At 46.8% G+C, this 26,599-nt stretch overlaps 2 protein-coding genes across 5 annotated transcripts in view; one reads left to right on the top strand and one right to left on the bottom strand.

Moving 5' to 3' along the window:
• Positions 1 to 23,638, bottom strand: part of HYCC2 (hyccin PI4KA lipid kinase complex subunit 2) — a 76,321-nt gene extending 52,683 nt beyond the window's left edge. The window contains exons 1-2 of one of the 4 annotated variants that reach the window (XM_083154352.1): positions 23,475 to 23,638; positions 20,853 to 20,894 (exon numbers count right to left, since the gene is read on the bottom strand). The gene's annotated coding sequence lies outside the window, so the exon portion shown is untranslated. Of the gene's footprint in view, positions 1 to 18,234; positions 18,255 to 20,852; positions 20,895 to 23,427 lie in introns of those variants that run through there. The other 3 variants (XM_083154350.1, XM_083154349.1, XM_083154351.1) reach the window with 3 other exon arrangements.
• Positions 23,639 to 23,750: 112 nt separating this feature from the next.
• Positions 23,751 to 26,599, top strand: part of NDUFB3 (NADH:ubiquinone oxidoreductase subunit B3) — a 28,071-nt gene continuing 25,222 nt past the window's right edge. Inside the window, exon 1 of the mRNA XM_083154355.1 lies at positions 23,751 to 23,913. The gene's annotated coding sequence lies outside the window, so the exon portion shown is untranslated. The remainder of the gene's footprint in view (positions 23,914 to 26,599) is intronic.

Genomic DNA, 26,599 nt, shown 5'->3' with positions numbered 1-26,599 from the left:
TGCAAATGACTAACATGCAGTGTAACATGTACTAACTAAAGCATTGGTAGCAATTGGCCGCATTGTTCACACAGCAACCACTGACATTTTGGGCAGTACGGACGGTGTAATGGTTACATTACTGCCTCACGGCACTGAGGTCATGGGTTCTATCCCCACCATGTGTTATATATACAGGGCAGTACGGATGGTGTAATGGTTATAGCATTACTGCCTCACAGCACTGAGGTCATGGGTTCTATTCCCCACCATGTGTTATATATACAGGGCAGCACGGATGGTGTAATGGTTAGCATTACTGCCTCACAGCACTGAGGTCATGGGTTCTATCCCCACCATGTGTTATATATACAGGGCAGTACGGATGGTGTAATGGTTATAGCATTACTGCCTCACAGCACTGAGGTCATGGGTTCTATTCCCCACCATGTGTTATATATACAGGGCAGTACGGACGGTGTAATGGTTACATTACTGCCTCACAGCACTGAGGTCATGGGTTCTATCCCCACCATGTGTTATATATACGGGGCAGTACGGATGGTGTAATGGTTAGCATTACTGCCTCACAGCACTGAGGTCATGGGTTCTATCCCCACCATGTGTTATATATACGGGGCAGTACGGATGGTGTAATGGTTAGCATTACTGCCTCACAGCACTGAGGTCATGGGTTCTATCCCCACCATGTGTTATATATACGGGGCAGTACGGATGGTGTAATGGTTAGCATTACTGCCTCACGGCACTGAGGTCATGGGTTCTATCCCCACCATGTGTTATATATACAGGGCAGTACGGATGGTGTAATGGTTAACATTACTGCCTCACAGCACTGAGGTCATGGGTTCTATCCCCACCATGTGTTATATATACAGGGCAGTACGGATGGTGTAATGGTTACATTACTGCCTCACGGCGCTGAGGTCATGGGTTCTATCCCCACCATGTGTTATATATACGGGGCAGTACGGATTGTGTAATGGTTAGCATTACTGCCTCACAGCACTGAGGTCATGGGTTCTATCCCCACCATGTGTTATATATACGGGGCAGTACGGACGGTGTAATGGTTACATTACTGCCTCACAGCGCTGAGGTCATGGGTTCTATCCATACCATGTGTTATATATACGGGGCAGTACGGACGGTGTAATGGTTAGCATTACTGCCTCACAGCACTGAGGTCATGGGTTCTATCCCCACCATGTGTTATATATACGGGGCAGTACGGACGGTGTAATGGTTAGCATTACTGCCTCACAGCACTGGGGTCATGGGTTCTATTCCCACCATGTGTTATATATACGGGGCAGTACGGATGGTGTAATGGTTAGCATTACTGCCTCGCAGCGCCGAGGTCATGGGTTCTATCCGAACCATGTGTTATATATATATACGGGGTAAATACGGACGGTGTAATGGTTAGCACTACTGCCTCACAGCGCTGAGGTCATGGGTTCTATCCCCACCATGTGTTATATATATATATACGGGGTAAATACGGACGGTGTAATGGTTAGCACTACTGCCTCACAGCGCTGAGGTCATGGGTTCTATCCCCTGTTATATATACGGGGCAGTACGGACGGTGTAATGGTTAGCATTACTGCCTCACAGCACTGAGGTCATGGGTTCTATCCCCACTATGTGTTATATATACGGGGCAGTACGGATGGTGTAATGGTTAGCATTACTGCCTCACAGCACTGAGGTCATGGGTTCTATTCCCACCATGGCCCTAACTGTGCGGAGTTTGTATATTCTCCCCGTACTTGCGTGGGTTTCCTCTGGGTACTCCGGTTTCCCCCCACAATCCAAAAATATACTGGTAGGCTAATTGGCTCCCAACAAAATAATAACAGGAAGGTAGTTCTGAAACGATAGCGCCAGGAGACTGCTGCACTGTAGCCACCTAAGGATTACCACTCCTTATAGAAACAATGTAGCCAGAAAATGGTGTATACAGTTGCGCTGCCTCAGCTTGTAGAGATTCTGTTAAAACCTTCTCTCGACCAATGTGAAGCCCCCAGGAATTAATGGGGGTGTATATATATGTGGAAGAAGACAAAGGGAAAACTGGTCAGTTTGATGTCAATCGGATTACATTCACGCCAAGAATACTCCGTGACTGACCTTTTCACTTTGCCCTATTTGCACAAAAAGGTATCTTTGTTTCCCATCAGGTCACTCGCTCATAGGAAAGAAGTGCTCATTGGGGCAGTACGTGCGTGCCCTATGTGCGTGGAAAGGTTTCTTTTAATCCCAATTTCCGTCAGGGGACATGAAGTGCTCACAGGAAGCCAATGGATAAGTTCCAAAAATATTTATTCGCCACAAAACAACAATAAAAAACGTCACACTTCCAAAAGGATGTTATAAATCCATAAAAAATGTGATAAAAACAGTCTAAGTGCAATAGCGCCAGAGAACCACTGGGTCCAATAAGCCAAACTTGATCTCACCCGGGAAAAGGACCAAGATGGATGTCACACTGCTGGAAAAAGTGACCAAGGACTTCAGGGTTTCTCTGGTAGCTATTCTCCTCCTCACCAACGCGTTTCGGGTCGTTATAATTGACCCTTTTTCAAGGTAGGATTATAACGACCCCCCCATTAATTCCTGGGAGCTTCACATTGGTCGAGAGAAGGTTTTAACAGAATCTCTACAAGCTGAGGCAGCGCAACTGTATACACCATTTTCTGGCTACATCCCAACAAAATAACCCTAGAATGTCTGTGTGTGCATGTATATGTGGTAGGGGATATAGATTGTAAGCTCCACTGGGGCAGGGACTGATGTGAATGTTCAAATATTCTCTGTACAGCGCTGCGGAATATGTGTGTGCTATATAAATAACTGGTAATAAATTAATAGATTACCAATCAGCCAGAGGGGAAAACAAAAATCATTTCCCAACTCTGCTATGTAAAGGAGCTGCCGATAGAATGACAAGCAGGGAATAACCAGTTATTGGTAGGAGCAGGGCGAATTGCGTTGGTTATGATAATCAGGTTTGTACTGCAGACTCCACATTAGCCGCTGGCAAAATGCGTCAGTTTAGATCATTATTTTATTAAATTAACTTTTAAATTATGAATTAATGTGTGCTTTAGCACTGGAAGAACATTGATTTTAAATCCCTAGAGGTGGCATTGTGGGTCATTATTACAGGGGCTTATGCTATGGCTGTACATAATGCTGGGCAGAATGTGTCCGGCAGATTTTGGCTGGTGGTCTGCAACCGTAAACACTGCATAAAGGTTCTCAGTGCCTGTGGCCAGTATTACAGTCCCACAGCGGAGTTCCTTCGCTGTCTGCAGTGGAAATATTAATAATACCTTTGTCATCATCCACATCTTATTTGTGTGCAGCCTTCTGAATAAGCCAGGGCCCCCCTTATCTTGCAGGGTGCCCCTAAATTGGGAACCCAAGTTTGCAAGAAAGAACAAGAGAAAAACTAGGACTCGGACTACATATATATCCCCCCACGTCCGACCTCTTAACGCCTGTGCCCAAACATTTAAACTATTAAGGTCTAATAGTGGGCGGGATGCACTAAGATCCGCGGACCCACTTCGCCAACTACCCCATAGATAATTATTGCATATGAACTAACATATGCCATAATTATTGCCAAGGACAGCTCTTGCGTTAAGAGCTTGCAATGAGCCCGGCGATGTGCAGCGGGTCCCGGCAGCTCTCCCTCCCTCCCTTACCTGGGGCTGCTGCTGCTCAGAGGGACTCCGCCACCTGGAAGAGGATGTAGGGGCTAGGGAAGAGGAGGACACTGGTCTGGCAACACAGCACTGTGCTGCCCCGACTCAGGTGAGGGGAGGCTGCGTGCGTTGTTGCGGGGCGGTGTAGGTCACAGTAAGAAGCCCATAGTCATCTATGGGGAATCACCAGCTTTTGCTGCTGATACCCCCTGCAGCAAAAACCCGGCGTGCCTGTTTTCCTGCATCCCAAAATGCGGTAAAACCCCCCAATAACAGGGTTTTTACCGCATTTTTCCTTTAGTGCATCCCAACCTTAGAGAGGAGGTACAACTGTACATATGGTTGTGGTGGGAGCAAGGCGCTGCCGGCTTAAAAGGAATAACCAAGAGTGCATTTATTTAATCTCCAGCAAAGCAGAGTTTGGTAACCATTGGGTTAACTGAACTGCTGGGACTTGTATTCCCACGGATAATTTGTGAGACTCTATTGGAGCATTGTATATAACCGATATAGTTAATTGGTCAAACGATATAGTGCAAACACACTGATGAACGAGCGCGCATCGCTAACGAAAATGAGCATACACAATAAGACTTTTTTGTAAAAGATTTTGGTCAGATGGGCACTTTTAACCCTTTGCAGTCCACTTTTTTTTTTTGCAATCCAAAAGAGTCTGGTTTATTAAATGATTAAATATATTTTCTATGGTGTACATTGAATGTTGAACAATTTTATTGTTCTTATTTTAAAGTTTCTCACCATTGGATCTACGTTGGACCTGAAAGGGTTAAAATCTCTACTTGTGTGTATGGGGCTTAAGTCGTCAAATAAAACAGTCCTTACCCTAAATCAGAGCAAATGTTTGGCAATATTGGTCTAGGACAGGCATGTCCAAAGTCAGGCCCGGGGGCCAATTGCGGCCCGTGCTGTCATTTAAAGCAGCCCGCAGCCTCCAGCTGGAAGCGGGCAGAGCATCACATGTGGGAAGCACAACAAAGGACACTAAAGGTGGGGCCTGGCGAGCGCGCCTTTACCTTGCTGTCTGCTGCAGTGAGGAGGTGCTGGCCGCCACAGTCATATGTGTTTGGCGTCCTACCCCTGCTGCTGCAATCGTATATCACCCTACTCCACATTCACAGTGACAGCAGTGTTTGGGGAGGGGGGCAGCAAGGGGGAAGCTTGCTCCTGTAACATGCAGAGTGGAGGAGGGCAGCAGCGGGAGCCCAAGCATCTCCTGTCCTTGCAGTGCCTGCTTTGCCTCTTCTTCCTCTGGCTCACACAAGGGGCTGGGAAACATACAGAGAAAGGAGGGGGCAGAGTGGGGGACATACAGTGAAGGAGGGTCAGGCTGGGGGACATACAGTGAATGGAGGCAGTGATGGATATTTGGAGAAGGGGGGCAGGCTGGGGGACAGTGGGGAACATGCAGTGAATGGGGGCAGGCTGGGGGGAATACAGAGAAGGGGGGCAGGCTGGGGAATATACAGTGAAGGGGCAGGCTGGGGGATAGAGTGGGGGACCATTCTGATGTGATTAATGGTTCAAAGGATGTCAGGCTGAATGGCCAGCCCCCACACATTTACACTGCACCAAATCTGGCCCTCGTTGCAAAAAATTTTGGACACCCCTGGTCTAGGACATTGGTTCTAAGCTCAGTCCTCAGGACACACACGTCAGGTTTTCTAGGTCACCCGGCAGCTGTGCTGTGTACCACCAACTGTGACCCGGAAAACATCACATGTGGTGTCCTGAGGACGGAGTTTGAGAACCTGTGATCTAGGAGCCAGGATGCACAAAGCCTACGGAACATTCGCCATTTGAAATTGTAATTAAAAAAAAAAAAATCTTGCAATTGTGTAAATAGCTGTAGATTCCGGAAGTCTGCGGAATAATTCCAATTGAAATAATGACTTTGCTGATTGTGCAAAGATTTCATTTTCTTTCTTCAAAACCATTGGTCCCAACATACAAATTCATTTTCAGCCCCTTATGTATAACCAGAAGGGAAGGTTTATCCTCCCATTCCTCTGGGACTGTGAGTGTATGAAAGCCCGTGTCTGCGAGTGCGTCCTGTACTGGGAGCTGTGGTGACTAATACCTGCTCTCCTCATAATTATCCAAATGGAATGTCTGGCAGGATCGGACACAAGTCAGCGGTCTCGCATGCTGACGATACACCTCTCAGCGCGGATATACAACGTTACTGTAGGAATGGCTTCCACTACTGCAAATAAGCGTAACCATGGACTCGCTTGCCCGAGGAGATACAGCGCATTCTAGTATCCAAATGGCTAGGGTCGACACACAATGTCTATGGTCAATAGGCCGAAATGGCTATCGTAGACACATGGACTCCGATTAGGAACAGTAAAGTATAGCCCAAAGCATTCTAAGCTAAGTTTTTTTCATGTGTCAACCATTATGCATGTCGACTATTTGGGTTTGGCCAAGACCAGGTTGAACTGCTATGCGACACCTGCAGATTCTCTGGCATTTATACTATGTATCCTTCCCTTGTACAACGGCACTTGTTATAGCTGCCCCTCACCCACCCACCGCACAGTTCTAGGCGTAATACTTGAACACACAACACTTGGTCCTTCCGCCCCAATCTCGTAACTTGGATGCCTTCGAGTTCATTCACATAAAGACTGGACAGATCGGATATCACTGGGTGTACCGACTTCTGCCGTGGTGTCAGAGCGTGGACCGTCTCTGGATGGGGGCTGCACTCGTCCTGCACAAATAGGTCGCAAGGGAGCTAAGGGTCTTCATTCAGCAACAGGCCAAAGCTATTTGCAGTGATATACAGAGAACGGGGAGATGGTGCCAACAGGCCAGAAATAAAGGCATACATTGGACAAATCAGTCATGGCAATGATCCTACAGATGTGTACAGGATCACTCAGGGACATCTCAGTTGACTTCAGACTACAGACCGAGGTAAGGAGGACTACATGCGATAATTCAGTGCCAGAGTTAGTAGGGCTACGCAGGTAGGACAGTGCCTAGGAGCATAGGCAGAGAATAGGAGGACTATGTGTGGTAAGCTAGTGCCCAGGTGCATGGACCGTGGTTAGGGGGGACTACGTGGGTAGGCCAGTGCCCAGGAGCAAAGGCTGACGTTAGGAGGGCTACGTGCAGTAATCCAGTGCCAGAGTTAGGGGGACTACGTGGGTAGGACAGTGCCCAGGAACGTGGACCAAGGTTAGGAGGATTACTTGTGGTAACCCAGTGCCCAGGAGCAAGGGCTGATGTTAGGAGGGTTACATGTGGCAATACAGTGCCAAGGATTGTGGGACAGAATTAGGAGGGCTGCATGGGCAGTGCCCAGGCGCATGGACTGAGGTTTGGAGAGCTGATAGACTGTGAATGTGGAGGTGAGCTTTCTGGTACACATTACTGTACCCCGCAATGTGCTATCTAGCCCCTCATTTCTAACTGGTCATATATACTATAATGAAATGTGAAAAACAAATGAGATCAAGTTCTTGGCCAGACACTATCTGTAAACAGGGGGGAAAGAACATATAAATACACTTGTACAAGCAGCAAGAGTAGCACACTAATCCGTCACTGAGTGCTCCCACAATCTATGATAATAAGGTAATGAAGACTGTTAATCGCATTCTATAAAGTGCCTTTTAATCCGACCTATGAGAAGATCAATACACGTTACTGAGAAGCCTGGGCCCAGCTGTGCTGTCAAACCATCAGCTTGTCTGCAATCGTAAAGAGCTGTTTGTTACAGAGACTAAAACCAACCTATTCGCACCTGACTCCCAGCCTACCCACAGGTGTGCCAGTTACTCGGGGGTACATTTTCTGAGAAGGGAGTTCTATTAAAGATGGGATGTTCTCCATGGCAACCAAACATATACTGCTTCTTATTGTTAAGCACATTCAAGAAGATAATATATAGTTTTATTGAAGATTATATCAGTCGCTCGAAAGGTGTGGCCAGACACCCCAACTGGGCGGGAATTTACATTTCCCCGCCCAGTAGTGAGGTCATTGTTGGCTGGTCTGCCAGCCACACAGGCAGAAGTAACATTATATATGCAAAAATCCAAAACAACATAGACCCCAATGATATGATACACTAACATTTGTACCATGGAGCGTTTTGGCACTGTACAAATATAAAATCAATACAGAACAATGAGTCAGCTACAAGAAAGCAGGAGGTTCCTGCCGAGTGATTCCAAAACAAACCTAGATGGAGATTTATTCCTGCCATTACTGCAAGCCCACCGTCCTGTATTAGAGTCCCAGCCTACAGATTCTGTTGCGTGCAACGTCTGACAGCTTGCATGCACAAGGGTAGGGAATGAATACAGCTGGTCCTATCTGTGTCTGCAGGGGCCAATGAGATTACCTGACAACCTTTTGTCTATTTTACTTGTAGAGTACATCAAAATGACGGTACATTATTTGCTCTACAAGGTACATATATTAAATTGCTATATAATAAAAAAATTTAAACGAGTCTCCCATACCCAAAACTACGATATCCAAACTGAAAAAATAACTAAAATTGAGCACAAATGCAATTAGCCGTGATAAATTGCCGGAGCGAATATTACACATGTGGGGTATCCTATGAGCCCTGAAAACCGGCACTATCGGGATTTGGTATCAACTGCCCGGAGGATCCATGTGTTTTCCCAACTGCGAAAACACAAGGATCTGGGAACGTATCTCGGTTTCATGTATTTTCGCACAAAAATAATAGGGACATTTTCGACAAAAAAAAAAGTCTGGAATCGAATTGGCCGGTAAAACCATTGGGCAAAGAATTGTGATAACGGGTAATTTTTTCTTTTCGGATGAAAATTCTCATTAAGTGGTTCAATGTACACAAACTGGGGGTGATTCAGCTTTAATTCGACGGGGCCAATTCGCCCTGTTCTCATGGTGGTGGTGGGGGGTCCTGCGCATGCTCATATTTCTGCATGCACGGGTAGGGGAGGGAGGGGGGCAGACAGTGGGTGGCATGCGAGTGTAAACAGCCTAGTGAACAGATCTGAATTAGGCCCTTTGTTTTATGCACCAAAATATTCAAATACTGTATAAAGTTCCCTTCAGACTTTGTGTATAAGGTGTATATGAAACACAAGTGCATTTCATGTGCAGACCAGGGTCTCCTCCACAAGACGTCTCATTATAGTATACAAATATTCCAAACTACGGAGAAATACTAAATACTTCTGGTCCCAAACATTTGGCACATGGCAGCCTCCCAGCAATCCGCCTGCGCGCCGACATAATCCCGTCATATTTATACAAACGTCTCTGACTGCTGACTCTGCAGCAGATAAATATTCATTTTCTGTTATCTTTTCTTACCTGGAGCGAAGCCCGGGGGGGGGGGGGTCCTAGGAGAACCTAGGAGTTCTCAGAACCTGCCTAGCCTCAACTGCACGGAGATTACTCCTGTCAGAGTCGCTTCGGGGAGAAATTGAGAAGTGCTTACAAAGCGAGTCTGTTTTATGTCGCATATTAGGGAAAAAAATTATATTTATTTTAATGTACGCCGGAATGGTTCTAGGTGTCTAGGAAGCTGTGCCAGGGGCACTAAGACGGGCAAATTAAATTATACAACAAAAACGCAAGGTTCTCATTCTGGTAATAACTCACCGCATGGTTTATAAGACATAAAACTAGGAATGTGCTCCTATATTCCCCAAGGAACGCGTCTTCTGCAGTTAGACCAGCAGGTAGGAAAGAAATAAAATGTGACCGTTCCATGCTGGGCTATGAATGAGCCCTATATCCAGTGCTGGATTCCCCGCTAGTCATCGTGCCTAGGGGCGCCACTAACTGGGGGGGCAGAGGCGAGGGGCACATCACAGTTTTCCAGCTGCAGCTGAACTGGGAACAAAGGCTACATCCCCCATGATGCATCAAGGGGAGTCGCAGGAGTGGACACACGTGCTGTCCTGATCAGAAAAGAATACACTACTATCAGGTAGAGCAGGGCTGGGCAATTGCGGCCCTCCAGATGTTGATGAACTGCACATCCCAGCATGCCTTGCATCAGTTTCAGCATGGCCACATAGCAAAACTAATGCAAAGAATCCTGGGATGTGTAGTTCATCAACATCTGGAGGGCCACAATTGCCCAGGCCTGGGGTAGAGTCTAGGGTGCATTCTGGGATACTAGTGTTCATTCTAGCACCCGCTATTTTTGAAAACCCATGTAGTTACCCTTCCCTGCCTGGGGTGTCGCTGTGGTGCTTCTAGCACAGTGTGGTCTGTATATCAGCACTGATATGCAAACCAGACCTGTACTAGAAACACCACAGCAGACAGCGACACCCCAGGCAGGGAAGGGGAACTACATGGGTTTTCAAAAATAGCGGGTGCTAGAATGAACACTAGATACCATAAAAGGAGGTCCTTACGTCGTGATAGACACCCATGGAAAGTCCAAAAACCAAGTAACTGGGGAACTTCGCCAAAATTCCAGGGAGGTGGGGAGTTGGCGCCCAATAATATTGTGCCTGAGCTGGACTGATGCCTAAATCTGCCCATTTGTCTCTTCACACTGGTACAACTGGATCTGCCAGCATTATCGGCCACTGAAATGTCTTATAATCTAAATAAAGAGATCCAAAGTGGATCCATGATGGTCAAACTCTGCTTCTAGTAATGAAATTCTTGGGTTAATCAGCAATGAATGAAATAAAATCCGAGGGAGTAGGGAATTTTAGACTGTAAGCTCCATTGGCTCAGGGGCTGCCACGAATGACAGATGTCCCCTGTGAAATTCTGCGTAAAATGTTGGCACTATATAAAAAGATTAAAAACATTAAAAAACAACGTTATCTGTATATCGCTCGTAAAGCGGAATCTAAAGATGGTCCAGATGGCTATTCCCAAAATATGCTCCCCCTGAATGACCTAATTAATATTTCATTTGACGGGGACATAACACTTTTACTCCGGTCCCTCATACACCCATGATGCAGTGGGCACTGGAGCTGCTGCTTGTATACGCAGTTATTCTACTTCCTCTCCACCCTGGAACTGCTGAATTCATTCTATGTTATGTGATGTCTGACTATTGTTTTGGCTGATGTTAGTACAATATAACACTATTTTCATCATCTTTAATTATCACTGTGTGTACGGTGTTGGAGCTTTATTGCTTATGTTTTCATACAGCTATATGTCATGTATCTCTAAAATTTTATGCTATTTAAATTTTTGTTTTGTAAATGTGTTACTGAAATAATTTAATAAAGCTTAGTCAATTTAATAAAAAAAAAAAACCCCAATGAATGTAAACAAATGTGCTACAGTAACCCTGCAAACCATCTCAGGCAACCACAATGTTGCCTGGAAGGTTATCACGAAGGATTGCCCTTTACTGAAATTATTTGCAACTAGCTTTAAAATTTGTGCCACCCTGGCGGCTTCTGATCATACCGAGCGGAGAGATGGCCACGCAGAACACAGTGACGCCACCCCGTGCACAGGTCAATGACCTGGCTGTGACTGATCCCTTCTCCTCCAGACCAGAGACCCAAGTGTGCGCATAGCCGGTAATACAAAATGCCCTCGTAGGTCTTCTCCAACTCTGGAAGTAATTGGCACAGACAGGGATAAATGAGAGGTTGGATGCCAAGATCAGCAACAGACTGCTACACTGAGACAAACCTGCTCTTTCTATGCATGGAAGGAAAGGCTGACTGTGTAAGGGAGTCTGTCCCCTGCACAGAAACTGGGACACGGCGTTATACTACGACATAAATGCCATTATACCAACAGGCCGCTCTAGGCTGGTAGCAATTGTACGGTAAGACACCCTTATAAAGAAAAGGCTAGCTTGTCGTCTGACTACAGACCAGATCATCCATCACCGAGCAAGCAGCTGCCTGCCCTTGCACACTGACAGGTGGTGCGATGGAGGGGAGACAAAGCGCTTGATTCCCAAATCTACGGTCTGTGGTGATGCCGTGTGCGTGCCCCCTGGCAGGTCTGCATGGAAACCAACAGGTGTGTGCCCTCTTCTTATGTGCATATTGTATTGTAGCTAAGGACAGAATGTGCACACACAACGTTATGGGGACAGCGACTGGTCAACAGGACAGACAATAGAGCTGAAGGAAGTATAAAGTAAGGCAGGGTCAGGAATAACACTCCATCGTAATAACAGTCCCAGAAACGGATTTTCCTCAGTCTTCAGTTTCTTATAAAGAATGTACTGAGTATAATCCCTATCTACAGATCCTACTTCATTGGTATCCCTTAGTGGCCCCGAAGGATGCTCACTATGTACTTGGACTTATCCTGATCCCAGCCAGAGTAACTATTGCTTCACACCGGTAATTCTTCTCTCCTCCCCTACCTGCTCATGTCATCTCCAAGACCCAATTGCATTTTTAGATGGAAACCAGGAAATAGTAAGTACTCCACGTTCCCCTTACGTAAGTGGTTTCCTCTGAGGGTAAAACATTCCTGCTTTCACATCACTTATGAACGCTGGCTAGGACAGAGCACTGGGTGACCATGGCTTCACCAGTAGTGCGTTGTGTTCCGATGGAAGCACAGGTGGCTGCCGCAATGGGAGCACCCATACAGGTAGGCAGGACTATGACGTATGCTGGTGGATACCATTGTTCTCCCCTATTCATTTCCTGCATGTACATGATGCTAAACAAGAAAATCAAGTGGACTCTTTCACAAGTATGGCAAGATGCCTCGGGCAACTTCTGATGATCTGCATAAACAAACTTGGTATTCCAGAAGAAGTAAAAATCTGGATCCCAAATAGAGTATTTGTCCCAATCTTTACCATGTTGCAGCAAGTCTATGGATCGGGCCAGCGTTCATAAGCATGCGAGCTATCAATTCCACAGCGCAGTGATATTATGGAGACATAAGTCAATGTCACACCGGGAGCTGACATGTGCCGTCAGGAGCTGACGTGCCGTTCGGCGGTATTTCATGCCTTACCATCCACTTGGGCCTTGATGGCTAACCTTGACACTCCAGCTGTTGAACTACACATCCCAGCATGCTCTGCTTCAGATTTAGTATGGCCAAATAGCAAAACTGAAGCAGAGAATGCTGGGATGTGTAGTTCAACAACAGCTGGAGTGTCAAGGTTAGCCATCAAGGCACTAGGGCGGGTGGGAGAATAAAATAGTGTTCCCGAAGCATGGCGAGCCCAGCGAGCCATGCGAGGGGACGCGCTGCACTTTAACCAGTGTCAATGTCGACATTCAGGTCAACAAATAGTCAAGAAACTGCATGTCGACCTTTGACTGTTGACCTAGACTATGATGACCTAATGCTTGTGTCGATCTAATGACCTGTCAACCTAAAGCCATGTCAGCCTAGAACCATGTCGAACTAATGGTACTGTCGACCAACTTGCTGTAGACCAAATGATCCCAACCCAATGACTGTGTGCCCAAAGCATTGCAAATGCAGCAAGGGGGCGTAGTACACTAAGACTATGTCCATGTCGACATTCGGGACAAACGTGAAAACTCATGTCGACCTTTCCAATATCGGCCTAATGCTTGTGTCGACCTTCATTAAGCCGACTCCCTACGACCCACAGCCATTTCTGATGGCTGCCTGCAGCGGTGCAAGGAGAATCTAAGCTCCCATTGGTTGTGCTTATCAGTGCAAACATAAGGAACTGGGGCAGAAGTATGAAGCCTTATAAAGAAATAAGTGCGAGGGTGATAAACGTCCAGCCAATCAGCTCCTATCTGCCTTTTTTAAAACACCGCCTATAACATGACAGTTAGGAGCAGATTGGCTGGACATTTATCGCTTTTTATCACCCTGGAGTTTATCTCTTGTTAAGGCTAAATACATCTGCCCCCATATTAAAAAACACCAACAACAGGTTACACCAGGGATTCCCAATCTTTTTCTAATCACGGCACCCTAGAGTATCAGAATTTTTCCACGGCACCCCTAGGCCCCAAAAAGATATATCAAATTAAGTAGATTGTGTTTATATGTGCTTCTTAGGTTCAGTTATGTGGTAAAGGGCAGGATTTGGTTCTGATTGTACACATTTTATGATTGGCAGCCACCAGCACTGGTTTTGTCCAGAAATAATTGATCATAAATAATTTGAATTGGTCCTGGACGACCAACCCGAGGCACCCCTGCAAGTGTCCCGAGGCACCCCAGGGAGCCTAGGCGCACAGTTTGGGAACCACTGGTTTACACAATGAAGGAGATGGAAAGAAACGCACAATTCCCATAAACCTACAATCAGCCTCGTTAGGTGCTGCAGATATTGATTGTCCTGTGAAAGCATCACTACCCCCTAAGCATTCCTACACAGGCTTCCTATGATAACTAAAAGCTTCCTGGCCCCAAGTCACTCCACCTCCGCTGTGTGCACGAATGAAAGAAAGATCATCAGCCCAAATTACCACCATAGTACCAGCCCTGATAGCAGAGCATGAATACAGTTAGATGAAGCTGAGCAAGTCATCCTGGGAACCCCGCACCAGAGTCCGCCTTGTTTTAGACACTGGATGATGATGATCAATGAATGGATCAATAGTGTTTCAGGGCAATGAACAGACCACAGACACATGGCCGGCATCCAGGTAACCCATTCAGTGTTTTTACTTTGTGGCTTCCTTTCTCATGTACAGAGTATCTCACTGAGCAGAGAGCTCCGTTCACTAATGACTGGAAACCTCATCAGTCAGGCCGCAAGATTACCACTGCAGAGAACACGGAATTGTTGGTTCGCTTGGGTGGGGCCATCAAAACCTTCTGCATCACTGGCAACAGATACAATCTTTGCATTCTCTTTAATGGGGGAGCAGCACAGTCCTGGTTAATCAATATATATGCCATTGGAGGGGCCAGCACAGTCATGGTTAACCAACGTATGTTGTGGGAGGGGCAAGCACGGTCATGGTTAATCAAGGTATGCCGGGGGAGGGGCCAGCACAGCCCTGGTTAATCAAGGTATGCCATTGGAGGGTCCAGCACAGTCATGGTTAATCAAGGTATGCCGTGGGAGGGGCCAGCCAAGTCATGGTTAATCAAGGTATGCCGTGGGAGGGGCCAGCACGGTCATGGTTAATCAAGGTATGCCGTGGGAGGGGCCAGCACGGTCATGGTTAATCAAGGTATGCCGTGGGAGGGGCCAGCCAAGTCATGGTTAATCAAGGTATGCCGTGGGAGGGGCCAGCCAAGTCATGGTTAATCAAGGTATGCCGTGGGAGGGGCCAGCATGGTCATGGTTAATCAAGGTATGCCGTGGGAGGGGCCAGCACGGTCATGGTTAATCAAGGTATGCTGTGGGAGGGGCCAGCACGGCCATGGTTAATCAAGATATGTCGTGGGAGGGGCCAGCACAGCCATGGTTAATCAAGATATGTCGTGGGAGGGGCCAGCACAGCCATGGTTAATCAAGGTATGCCATGGGAGGGGCCTGCACGGTCATGGTTAATCAATGTATGCTGTGGAAGGGGACAGCAGAGTAATGGTTAATCAATATATGCCGTGGGAGGAACCAGAATACGAGTTACTGCCTTAAACAAACTCTTTTTATTGAACTTTCCAGCATTCCAGCTGTAGATACTATTTGTTTTGCAAACCAGAGGAAACGCAGCAAAGAAGCCACTCAGGCTGGGATAGAATCAGCTCATTCATACGCTGTATTACACAGGAATAAATCAGATGCATTAACCACCATCAGCCTGTACCGTTATACACCGAGCAAGCATTCCTGTTGTATGAGTAGGACGTATGTAGTAACCAGTGTGGCTGCAGGTCACAGACCTTCTGCGCTCAGTGATAACAACCTATACAGACAATGCATGCCACCAATCACACTTCCCACAGCCTATGATAATATCAAGGTGCATAAAATGCACAGAACAGGAATTCATTAACACAAATTAGCCTTTGCCATCATGTAGACAGAACAGGACAAATAACAGATTTCGTATATTTGATCACATCTACTGGGATACGAATACAAGACATCAGCTGGATGTGTGCCAAAATGCACATCAAAAAGCATCAAACAATTAACACATCATTTAAAAGTCTCAAACAGCATTTGCAGAAATGACCAACGAAAACCCAGGAGCCTCTCATGCCATCAATTCTGCATTAAAGCGGCTTTTCTATAGGACGTTCTGCAAATTATACATACGAGTCATTTTAATCAAGGCAAAGTTTTTTTTTTCCAAACATACACTTGGGGAATAAAACCAGCTACAGGTGTGTCCTGCATACATCTAGCCCCGATACACATGCCTGGCGTGAGACAGCCGACAGGTACTTAAAAATCAAGCATTTCCGAAAATGCGATCTATTCGAATCACTAAAAGAATAAGATACAAAAGCGGAATAAAATGATATGCGACCTACATAGGCGAATCTAGAATTATGGTAATGGGTGGTCCCAGATCTAGACATAACAGCAGGGGGACCTTTGCGCGGCGTAGCCGCGTGGCAAAAAGGGGGCGTGGTCTCATGGGAAGGAGGCGTGGCATCACAAAAAGGGGTGTGGTATTACACTTTAGACCATACACAGTAATGCCCATTACACATTTTAGCAAACTCCGTAATACCCATTACACATAAAGCCACACGCCGTAATGCCAATTACACATAAGGCCACACACCATAATGCCCATTACACATTGTGCCACATATCATGATGCCCATTACATACTATATAACAAACCGTAATGGCCATTACATATTTGCCACATAAGTGCTGCTTACCTACGTGCTCATTGCTAGGGGGTTCTTGCTTGATGGCTCCATAGTACCCATTATACATGATGCCGCACACCATAGTACCCATTACACATGATGCTGCACACCATAGTACCCATTACACATGATGCCGCACACCATAGTACCCATTACACATGATGCCGTGCACCATAGTACCCATTACACATGATGCTGCACACATAATGTCCCTTACACATGATGCTGCACACATAATGCCCCTTACACATGATGCTACACACATAATGCCGCTTATACATGATGCTGCACACTATAATGCCCCTTTAAAATAATACCCCTTTCACAACAGAAAATGCAGGGATTTACCCGGGAATATGGTCCCAGGATCATGCAGGGACATTCCCAGGCTGACACCAGCCTAGTCCCTGCATTTTCTGGTGTGAGGGGGAGAGACAACCACTCTCCTCTCCCTACCCCCCTTTAACAAACCAGCTATATCTTTGGAACCAACTGACCCATTTACATGAAACCAGTATCCTATTGAAGAACTTTTGAGTTGGCTTCGAATGATTTTGGTCCCGTTAAACTGGGCTGTTTGGTTCCAGAGAAATCTGCCCTCAAAAAACAGTTATGAAATTACATTTAAGAAATGAAAAAAAAAAAAACGTTTTAACCTCAATATCCCTGGAACCAATTAATCCATATAGATCCAGCCTGGTATCAGATTGAAGGCCCAGCGATTTGGGTTCGACTGAGATCAACCTTGAGCTTCAGTGATGCCGAAGGGGGAACTGGCAGCCGTTGAACTGGGTGGGGGTCCCATGTTATCCTATAGGGAAAACATTCCAGCTTTGCCTGGCCGTATCTCCGGGTCCCAGAGGGCTAGAGACACGGGGCTGGGCTCGTTGGAAAGCCCCATCCCTCAGCTACAAAATGGGCTAATGGGTGGTCCTGTGCACCCCCGGACCACCCCCTAGATTCGCCTATGGCGACCTATATTCTATGTGTGACCGCGCCTATAAGCAACTGCATACTAAATGCTGCGTTAGAGTGTTTCCTAGGCAGCGTTGGATTTCATACGCCGATAACAGCACGGTCGCACACAGAATAGTGCCACGCCGCATATCATTTTAATCAGCATAGGCTGCTTGTGCATTCTAGGGATACAAATAAGCTGCATATTAATGAAAAAAGAAATTGCACAAAAATGATGCTCAGCGCTACAGGGTCGCGCTGCGGCATGGTGCAACTAGGACTGTTTTACGTGCCAGGAGGCTAGATATAGGTGGGCACATCCGTATAACCAGATCTGTCAGTGCCTAGCAATGTCATTTTACCAACCACATAAAATATTATATAAAAAGTATTATTTATTAATTTATTGTTAATCCCTTCTGTGCCCTTGCCATTTGCTCTCCATACAAAAAAAAAAAACGTCCACAAAGGCGCAGCACGGAACGTTACTCACAGCAAGTTGCTTAGCGAGAATTGTATTTTGCATGTTTTACTGAGAATAGTAAAATGTTAACTCCACTTCCTGTTGGTTTCCACTAAACAATGACCCAAACATCCATATCTATCGTGCAACATTGCATTAGAAGTCCTAGCACCAGCTGACGTCCTGATGCGATTGGGTTTTGTTTGGTTGCTCTGGGTAACGGACACTGCTGTGCAGCATTGGGATCATCCGTCTTGCCCTCTACCCCCTGTGATTATTATCCCAGAGAGCGAACCCGCCCTGCGCACATCGGTGAGTGAATTGATAATCGCCATCCATCTGTAAATCAATATGCAAATCACTCACCGTCGAATGAGTTTCTCAGTCTCTGACCCTTCCGGAACTGTGCGACAGATACAGGCTGATTGGGGCACTCGCAGAATACAGGGGTTACCACCCACAAACGACGACTTCCTGTCAAAATCCGGGGGTGGGGGTGTGCGTTTGCAATTAAATCAATACGCTATATTTGGCCTCCCGCATACATACTACGACCAATACGCATGAAAACTCATTTCATAAATCGAACGGATTGCGAATTCGTACAACAATGATCAGGTCGTTTGCGGCTGAGAAATGAAGCTAGAACTGTGCTTCTAGAACTTATGCGTCTACAAAGGGTATTTCTGGGATCACAATTGCCGGTACTTATGTAGTATCTGGGTGTCCGATTTAGAAATCGGGTCGGATCGGTAGCATTGCATGCGACCAAATCGTATGCGATGCAATGGTCCTGATTTTTCCATAGGATTCAATGTTAAAAATGGTCTGAGTCCATTTTAACATAGAATTCCATGGGAAAAAGGGTCCTTTTCCTTTCCCCACTATCCAAGTGGCAATGGAGTTGGATATAAACCTGTGGCGAGCGTAGCAAGCCACCGAGCCCGAAGCGTGGCGAGCGTAGCGAGCCCCGCGAGGGAATACAGAATACTTTTTAAGAAATCTGCGTCCGCTCGCCACGCTTCGGGCTCGGTGGCCCGCTGCGCTCGCCACGCTTTATAAAATCAACTCTATGCCCACTTGGATAGTGGGGAAATGAACAGGACCTTGTTAACATTGAATCCTATACAAAATCGCATCGCATGCGATATCGGATGCGATTTTGCCGAAAATCGCGTCAAATCGCATCTGATTGTATGCCTTAAGGCAGGGGTCTTCAACCTTTCCGACAGTGTGGGCCACATTAAAAAATTCAACGAAGCCCGAGGGCCACTTATCTCTACTGTGGTATTTAGCACAGCCTTTCATAGAAAAACATCACAGCCCCGGCATACATACTTGGCACAGCTGCCCATACACATAAACCCTGCCCCCAATATATAATCAGCAGCAGGGCTATTTCTAGACAATTAGGGTCCCAGTGCAAAAATAAAAAAAATGCAGCTCCCCCATACATAATATTATATTGAAGAATGGGCCCAAAAGGGGTGTGGCTTAATTCTAAGGGGCGTGGTCTAATTATAAGCGCGTGAACTAGCAGGAAAACCATTACCTGACATTTCACTTTTGCAACCTGCATGACCAGATATTGGTTACCGCAGGAATGGTTGTTGTCCTTCCACGCTTAAGTTGGCTGGCTAAAGGCCGCACAGTGACATATAAACATGAAGGCCCACACAGTGACCTAGAACTCCTTACAAATCAAGCCCAAGCAATGACAGGCTACTTAAATCAATATACACTGTTTATCTGTAATGCCCATTACGCATTGTGCCACACACCGTAATGCCCATTACACATTATGCCACACACCATGATGCCCATTGCACTATAATGCCCCCAATACTCCTGCTTATACATATGATGCCCGCAGCAGTGCCTCTCATAAAATGCCACCAGTAGTGTCCCTTATAAAATGCCACCAGTAGTGTCCCTCATAAAATGCCACCAGTAGTGTCCCTCATAAAATGCCACCAGTAGTGTCCCTCATAAAATGCCACCAGTAGTGTCACTGGTCAGAAAGGGGTAATTCTAGATAGCCAGCACAGCCCCCATAAAGCACAGCACTTCATAGATAGACAGCACAGCTCCCTCCCCCCCCAAACATAGGCATCTCCGCACAGCCCCCCCCCCACCCATTGATAATCAGCACAGCACTGCCAGCCCCCCTCCCCCATAGTCAGCACTGCACAGCCAGATGCTCCCCTCCCCCAATATTCAGCACAACATTGCAGCCAGCTTACCCCCCCCCCCCCCCCCCGAAAGTCAGCACAGCATTGCAGCCAGCTCACCCCCCCCCCCAGTCAGCACCACATTGCAGCCATCTCACCCCCCCAGTCAGCACCGCATTGCAGGCAGGCAGCTCACCTCCCCCTCCCCTTAAGAAACCTGCCTTAATCTCCGTATTTCCCTTTCAGAGGGCTGCTCCTGCTGGCGGCAGCGACTGTCTTCAATGAGAAGGAGGCAGGCAGGGACGGGTGCGCAGCATCAGAGGTTTGGAGCCGGTTGTCACGCGGCGGCGGCTGTCTTCTCTGAAAGGGCGCGGGCGGGACGTGTGCGCAGCTTCAGGAAATCCACAATGTGCATGTCCCGTCCACCCCAGCCACTGCACGTCCTCCTCCGCCGCGTCCCCCATGTAAAGGGATGAGTGTGGAAGGTTTTGGCTTTTTTAAACGGCACTTACAGGGTTTTTTTTTTTTTTTTAAACGGTATTTACAGGCGGGCCAGTCAAAACAACTCAGCGGGCCACTTGTGGCCCGCGGGCCATGGGTTGAAGACCCCTGCCTTAAGGTAAGGCATACAATCAGAAAATCGGCAGCCCAGATACTACATAAGTACCCAATTCCCTAACAGATATTTAAACATGGAACATTTTGCATCTTGCAATAGTAACAATGCATTAATCACTTTTAAAACGGTTTTAGACATTGGCTTCGATAAAATGGCTCCAATTAGCCAAACGGGTTAAAATTCTTTGACCTTACCTTTCACTGTAAATTGTTGATCATTCTGGGAGTTTGCAGCATCTGTCGAAAGACACAGCGTTTGTATTAATCATGTACTGTAGTTAATTATCCAAAGCTGAAGTTGATTCTAGGATGATACACTAACTCTCCTCCTGCAATACAGGATACCCGACAGCTAAAGCTGGAAGAAATAGGTATGGAGCCGTCTCCAGGGGATGGATGGGGCAAAGGTAGCAGTATAAATAAAAAGTTACCATAAAAATACATCAAGGAGAAAACTTTCCTTGTGATCTGTCAGCAAAGACTCGAAGATCCAATACAGTGTATGGAATAATATAATAGAAGTCGGGGTTGGTGCCCCAACTGGCAACGCACTTCAAAAAGGCAGCTTGTTCAAAGGGTCTTTATGCTCCCAGATATACTTGCCTCAGGGAAATCCTAATGGATACATGCAGATAAAAGAATATCCAATTATAGGCCTGATTCAGACCTGATTGCTCGGAGCCCAACAAGCAGGTTAACACTGCCCCACCGTCCACACGCCTCCCCCCCCCATTCCCTGGCCTTCCGTGCCCCTTTGCAGGGCTACGATCGGATGTGTACGGGTACACATCTGCTCGCAAGCGCCCACACAGATTAAAATGAACTTGATGGTTACTTAAGATCAAATGATGTTTTCTCCTCTCCCTGCCACCGCGTAACCCAGAAGTCAATCGGCAGCTGCGAGGGTTCCAGCAATTTCTGGGCACCCACCCTAGCAGGCAAAGGATCAGCTGCGTTGTGTCTGGCATTCAGACTTTTTTTTATTGGCACACCCATGAAATTTGGGTGGTCCACCCCGGCACACCAACAACCTGTCAATCGGGCTGCAAGTGCCTCACAAACAGCTGGGCCCTGCACACACACATTACGGAAAATGCGCATGCGAAGTGGCAGGGGCTGAATTCGGACAAGTGCAAGCAGGTCTGAATTGGAACCATAGTGTATAATCTTAAAATTCAGTCACTAAGAGCCTAATTCAGCCTGGATAGAAAATCTGATTAGGCCGCCGCCCAGATAGAACAAGAAAACGCCCCCCTGCAAAGTTGCAAATCGATTACTAACCGATATCCATTCGCAATTTCCGGAACATCGAAGCTTTTTTGCAAATCTGAGACAGAGAGGCTGGAAGGGGTCAGCGCTGACATTACAGACCCTCCCCAAAACTGCAAAGGAGCCTTCTATTCAGCTTAATGAGACATGTATTGCACAGGTACAATTCAGGCCATAGTCCAGCAGGTATTATTTCCAATATATTATCTCAATCCAATAGGTCTGCTTGTTGTTACAGTTTGACATTTGCAACACAACCCACTAAAATAGTATCTGACATATCTTCAGTAATAATGCATGAATGACAGGATGAGCACAGTACTTCGGGAAAGCCCGAAACTGCAGAAGGTGTATTATACTGATGGGCAGGCTTAAGTGCTTGAATAAAAGAAACAGTGATAATATAATGGTTAATGTGACACTTCATAAAATAATGATACTGCTGACATACAATTCATATGTAATTATTAAACAGAAATGATCTAAATAAGCACAATTAGCTTTTGTGATGATACAGATGCCAGGAATGTATGGTATAAACTACAATTCCCATTTTAACAGAGCTGCCAATGAAGGGGTGCGGGTCAGCAGAAAGACAGAGAGGAGATAGAGAGGCAGAATGAGCGTCCAGGTGCATGCAGAGCTGTCAATGAAAGGGTGTGTGTGTGTGTGGGGGGGGGGGGGGGGGGTTGCAGACAGAGCTGCCAATGGGGCACGTGAAGAGGGAAAAAAAGCAGCCAAGGCAAACAGACACAGCTGCCAGGGGAGGGCAACCAGACAGACACAGCTGCCTGGGGGCAGGCAGAGCTGTCAATGAAGAGGTGGGGTTGGCAGAAAGAGCTGCCAATGGGGAGGGTGGACAGTAACAGGGGGACAGAACTGCCAGGGTCAGGCAGGCAGGACGACAGGGCAGGTAGGAGAAGGAAGGCAGAGTTTCGAGGGGCAGCCAGGCACGTGGAGACAGGGCTGCCAGGGGGCAGGCAGGCACGGGGAGTCAGGGCTTCCAGGGGGCAGGCAGGCACGGGGAGACCGGGCTGCCAGGGGGCAGGCGGGCACGGGGAGACCGGGATGCCAGGGGGTAGGCACGGGGAGACAGGGCTGCCAGAGGGAAGGAAGGTAGGCAGACAGAACTACCAGGGGCAGGCAGGCAGGCAGGCAGACAGACAGAACTACCAGGGGCAGGCAGGCAGGCAGACACAGGTGCCAGGGGCAGGCAGACACAGGTGCCAGGGGCAGGCAGACACAGGTGCCAGGGGCAGGCAGGCAGACAGAGCTGCCACAGAGGACATACAGGGCTGTTACAAAAAAATAAAAAAACACCAATGTTACATGAAGCCCTCTACTTGAGTGTACAAGAGTAACACACACACACACACACACACACACACACTATGAATGACTGACTCCAGCTATACTCAGCAAAGCCAGTATGACAGGAGCAGCTGCTGGGTGCTGCAGTGGTTAGGAGGGTGTATGTCTGTCCCCCCTGCATCTGCCCTACCCCTCACACCGACTCCGGGCCCCGCTGACAGACACCGATCCGGTTACCTCACTCCGCCTCCTCCTCACCCGGAGCCCCGGTCATCATGTCTCCCCTCTCTCCTTCCTGACAAGCCGCAGCGGCAGCGGCAGCAGCGCAACAACGCCGCCTGCCATAGGCCAGCGCCGCTCCACAAGCAAGCGCCGCCCTGATTGGTGCTCCGGCCGAGGCACACGTCACCACCAGAAAGGGGAAAGCTGTTTGCGTGCCAAGCCTCGCTCTGGGTGCTGTCCCCGACTATTGGTCGGTGCTGTGGCGACGTCACTACATAGTAAGCGGACGCAAGGGCAAGAGGGTTTATGGCTTTTCTCTTTCAACAACTTTATTAACACCAGGAACAGATACATTTTTGACAAGGTTATTCTGACATCCGTCCTTCTTCACCGAGGGCTGTTTCCGGTTCCGTTCCGGTAGAGGTGGCCCCCGCATAGGTGTCGGTTCCTGCAGGTAAGGAGCTGGGTAGGCTTTGCAGAACCCCCCCCCCCCCTTCCTGCCAACATGGACTTCTTCCTAAATGTATGATTACCATCACTTGTTTTAAACAGGTTACTTGATATGAAAGGTGTTGACGAGGCTGAAGTTAGCTTCTTATTCGGCCAGCTTCTTATTCACTTCCTATTCAAGCTCCAGCTTCTTATTCACTTCTTATTCAAAGTCCAGCTTCTTATTCAGGAAAATCAGTCTTGCAAGGGTTAATGAGTATTGGGACACAAATTTGACACCTGATATCATCAGAGGGGTGTCACTTACATGTGACCCAAGTGTATTTTGCCTGGCACAACATTAATTTGGGCATGAAATATGCTGGCAAAATATGCACATGCACAATATTTAATGATTTGAATAAGTAGCTGTAGTTTTACAAGGGTTAACCAGTCTTGGGCCACAAATTTGACACCTGAAATCAACAGAGGGGTGTCATTTACATATGACCCAAGTGTATTTTGCCTGGCCCAACGCTGCTTTGGGCATGAAATACATGGGCAAAGTGGGCACATGGACCATTTTATCATATTGAAAAGGCTGCAGTTTTGCAATGGTTAAAAAGTCTTGGGCCACAAAATTTACACCGCAAATCAACAGAAGGTTGTCACTTACATATGGCCCAAGTGTATTTGACCTGGCCCAACGCTGATATGGGCATGAAATACACGGGCAAAATAGGCACATGGACATCATAATGTCTCATTTTGAATAAGTAGATGTCGTTTTGCAAGGGTTAACGAGTCTTGGGCCACAAATTTGACACCTGAAATCAAAAGACGGGTGTCACTAGCATATGATCCAAGTGAATTTTGCCTGGCCCAACGCTGGTTTGGCCATCAAAAATGCAGGCAAAGTGGGCACATTCACCATTTTATCATGTATCATTTTGAATAAGTAGCTGTAGTTTTACAAGGGTTAACCAGTCTTGGGCCACAAATTTGACACCTGAAATCAACAGAGGGGTGTCATTTACATATGACCCAAGTGTATTTTGCCCGGCCCAACGCAGGTTTGGGCATGAAATACATGGGCAAAGTGGGCACATGGACCATTTTATCATATTGAAAAGGCTGCAGTTTTGCAATGGTTAAAAAGTCTTGGGCCACAAAATTTACACCGCAAATCAACAGAAGGTTGTCACTTACATATGGCCCAAGTGTATTTGACCTGGCCCAACGCTGATATGGGCATGAAATACACGGGCAAAATAGGCACATGGACATCATAATGTCTCATTTTGAATAAGTAGATGTCGTTTTGCAAGGGTTAACGAGTCTTGGGCCACAAATTTGACACCTGAAATCAAAAGACGGGTGTCACTAGCATATGATCCAAGTGAATTTTGCCTGGCCCAACGCTGGTTTGGCCATCAAAAATGCAGGCAAAGTGGGCACATTCACCATTTTATCATGTATCATTTTGAATAAGTAGCTGTAGTTTTACAAGGGTTAACCAGTCTTGGGCCACAAATTTGACACCTGAAATCAACAGAGGGGTGTCATTTACATATGACCCAAGTGTATTTTTCCCGGCCCAACGCAGGTTTGGGCATGAAATACATGGGCAAAGTGGGCACATGGACCATTTTATCATATTGAAAAGGCTGCAGTTTTGCAATGGTTAAAAAGTCTTGGGCCACAAAATTTACACTGCAAATCAACAGAGGGTTGTCGCTTACATATGGCCCAAGTGTATTTGGCCTGGCCCAACGCTGATATGGGCATGAAATACACGGGCAAAATAGGCACATGGACATCATAATGTCACATTTTGAATAAGTAGATGTCGTTTTGCAAGGGTTAACGAGTCTTGGGCCACAAATTTGACACCTGAAATCAAAAGACGGATGTCACTAGCATATGATCCAAGTGAATTTTGCCTGGCCCAACGCTGGTTTGGCCATCAAAAATGCAGGCAAAGTGGGCACATTCACCATTTTATCATGTATCATTTTGAATAAGTAGCTGTAGTTTTACAAGGGTTAACCAGTCTTGGGCCACAAATTTGACACCTGAAATCAACAGAGGGGTGTCATTTACATATGACCCAAGTGTATTTTTCCCGGCCCAACGCAGGTTTGGGCATGAAATACATGGGCAAAGTGGGCACATGGACCATTTTATCATATTGAAAAGGCTGCAGTTTTGCAATGGTTAAAAAGTCTTGGGCCACAAAATTTACACTGCAAATCAACAGAGGGTTGTCGCTTACATATGGCCCAAGTGTATTTGGCCTGGCCCAACGCTGATATGGGCATGAAATACACGGGCAAAATAGGCACATGGACATCATAATGTCTCATTTTGAATAAGTAGATGTCGTTTTGCAAGGGTTAACGAGTTTTGGGCCACAAATTTGACACCTGAAATCAACAGACGGGTTACACTAGCATATGATCCAAGTGAATTTTGCCTGGCCCAACGCTGGTTTGGCCATCAAAAATGCGGGCAAAGTGGGCACATTCACCATTTTATCATGTATCATTTTGAATAAGTAGCTGTAGTTTTACAAGGGTTAACCAGTCTTGGGCCACAAATTTGACACCTGAAATCAACAGAGGGGTGTCATTTACATATGACCCAAGTGTATTTGGCCCGGCCCAACGCAGGTTTGGGCATGAAATACATGGGCAAAGTGGGCACATGGA

This window comes from Crinia signifera, chromosome 7, assembly GCF_055691185.1.
Source record: "Crinia signifera chromosome 7, ASM5569118v1, whole genome shotgun sequence".
NCBI lineage: Eukaryota > Metazoa > Chordata > Amphibia > Anura > Myobatrachidae > Crinia > Crinia signifera.
Note: the sequence above shows the minus strand (reverse complement) of the source record. Positions and strands in the feature narration are given on the sequence as shown.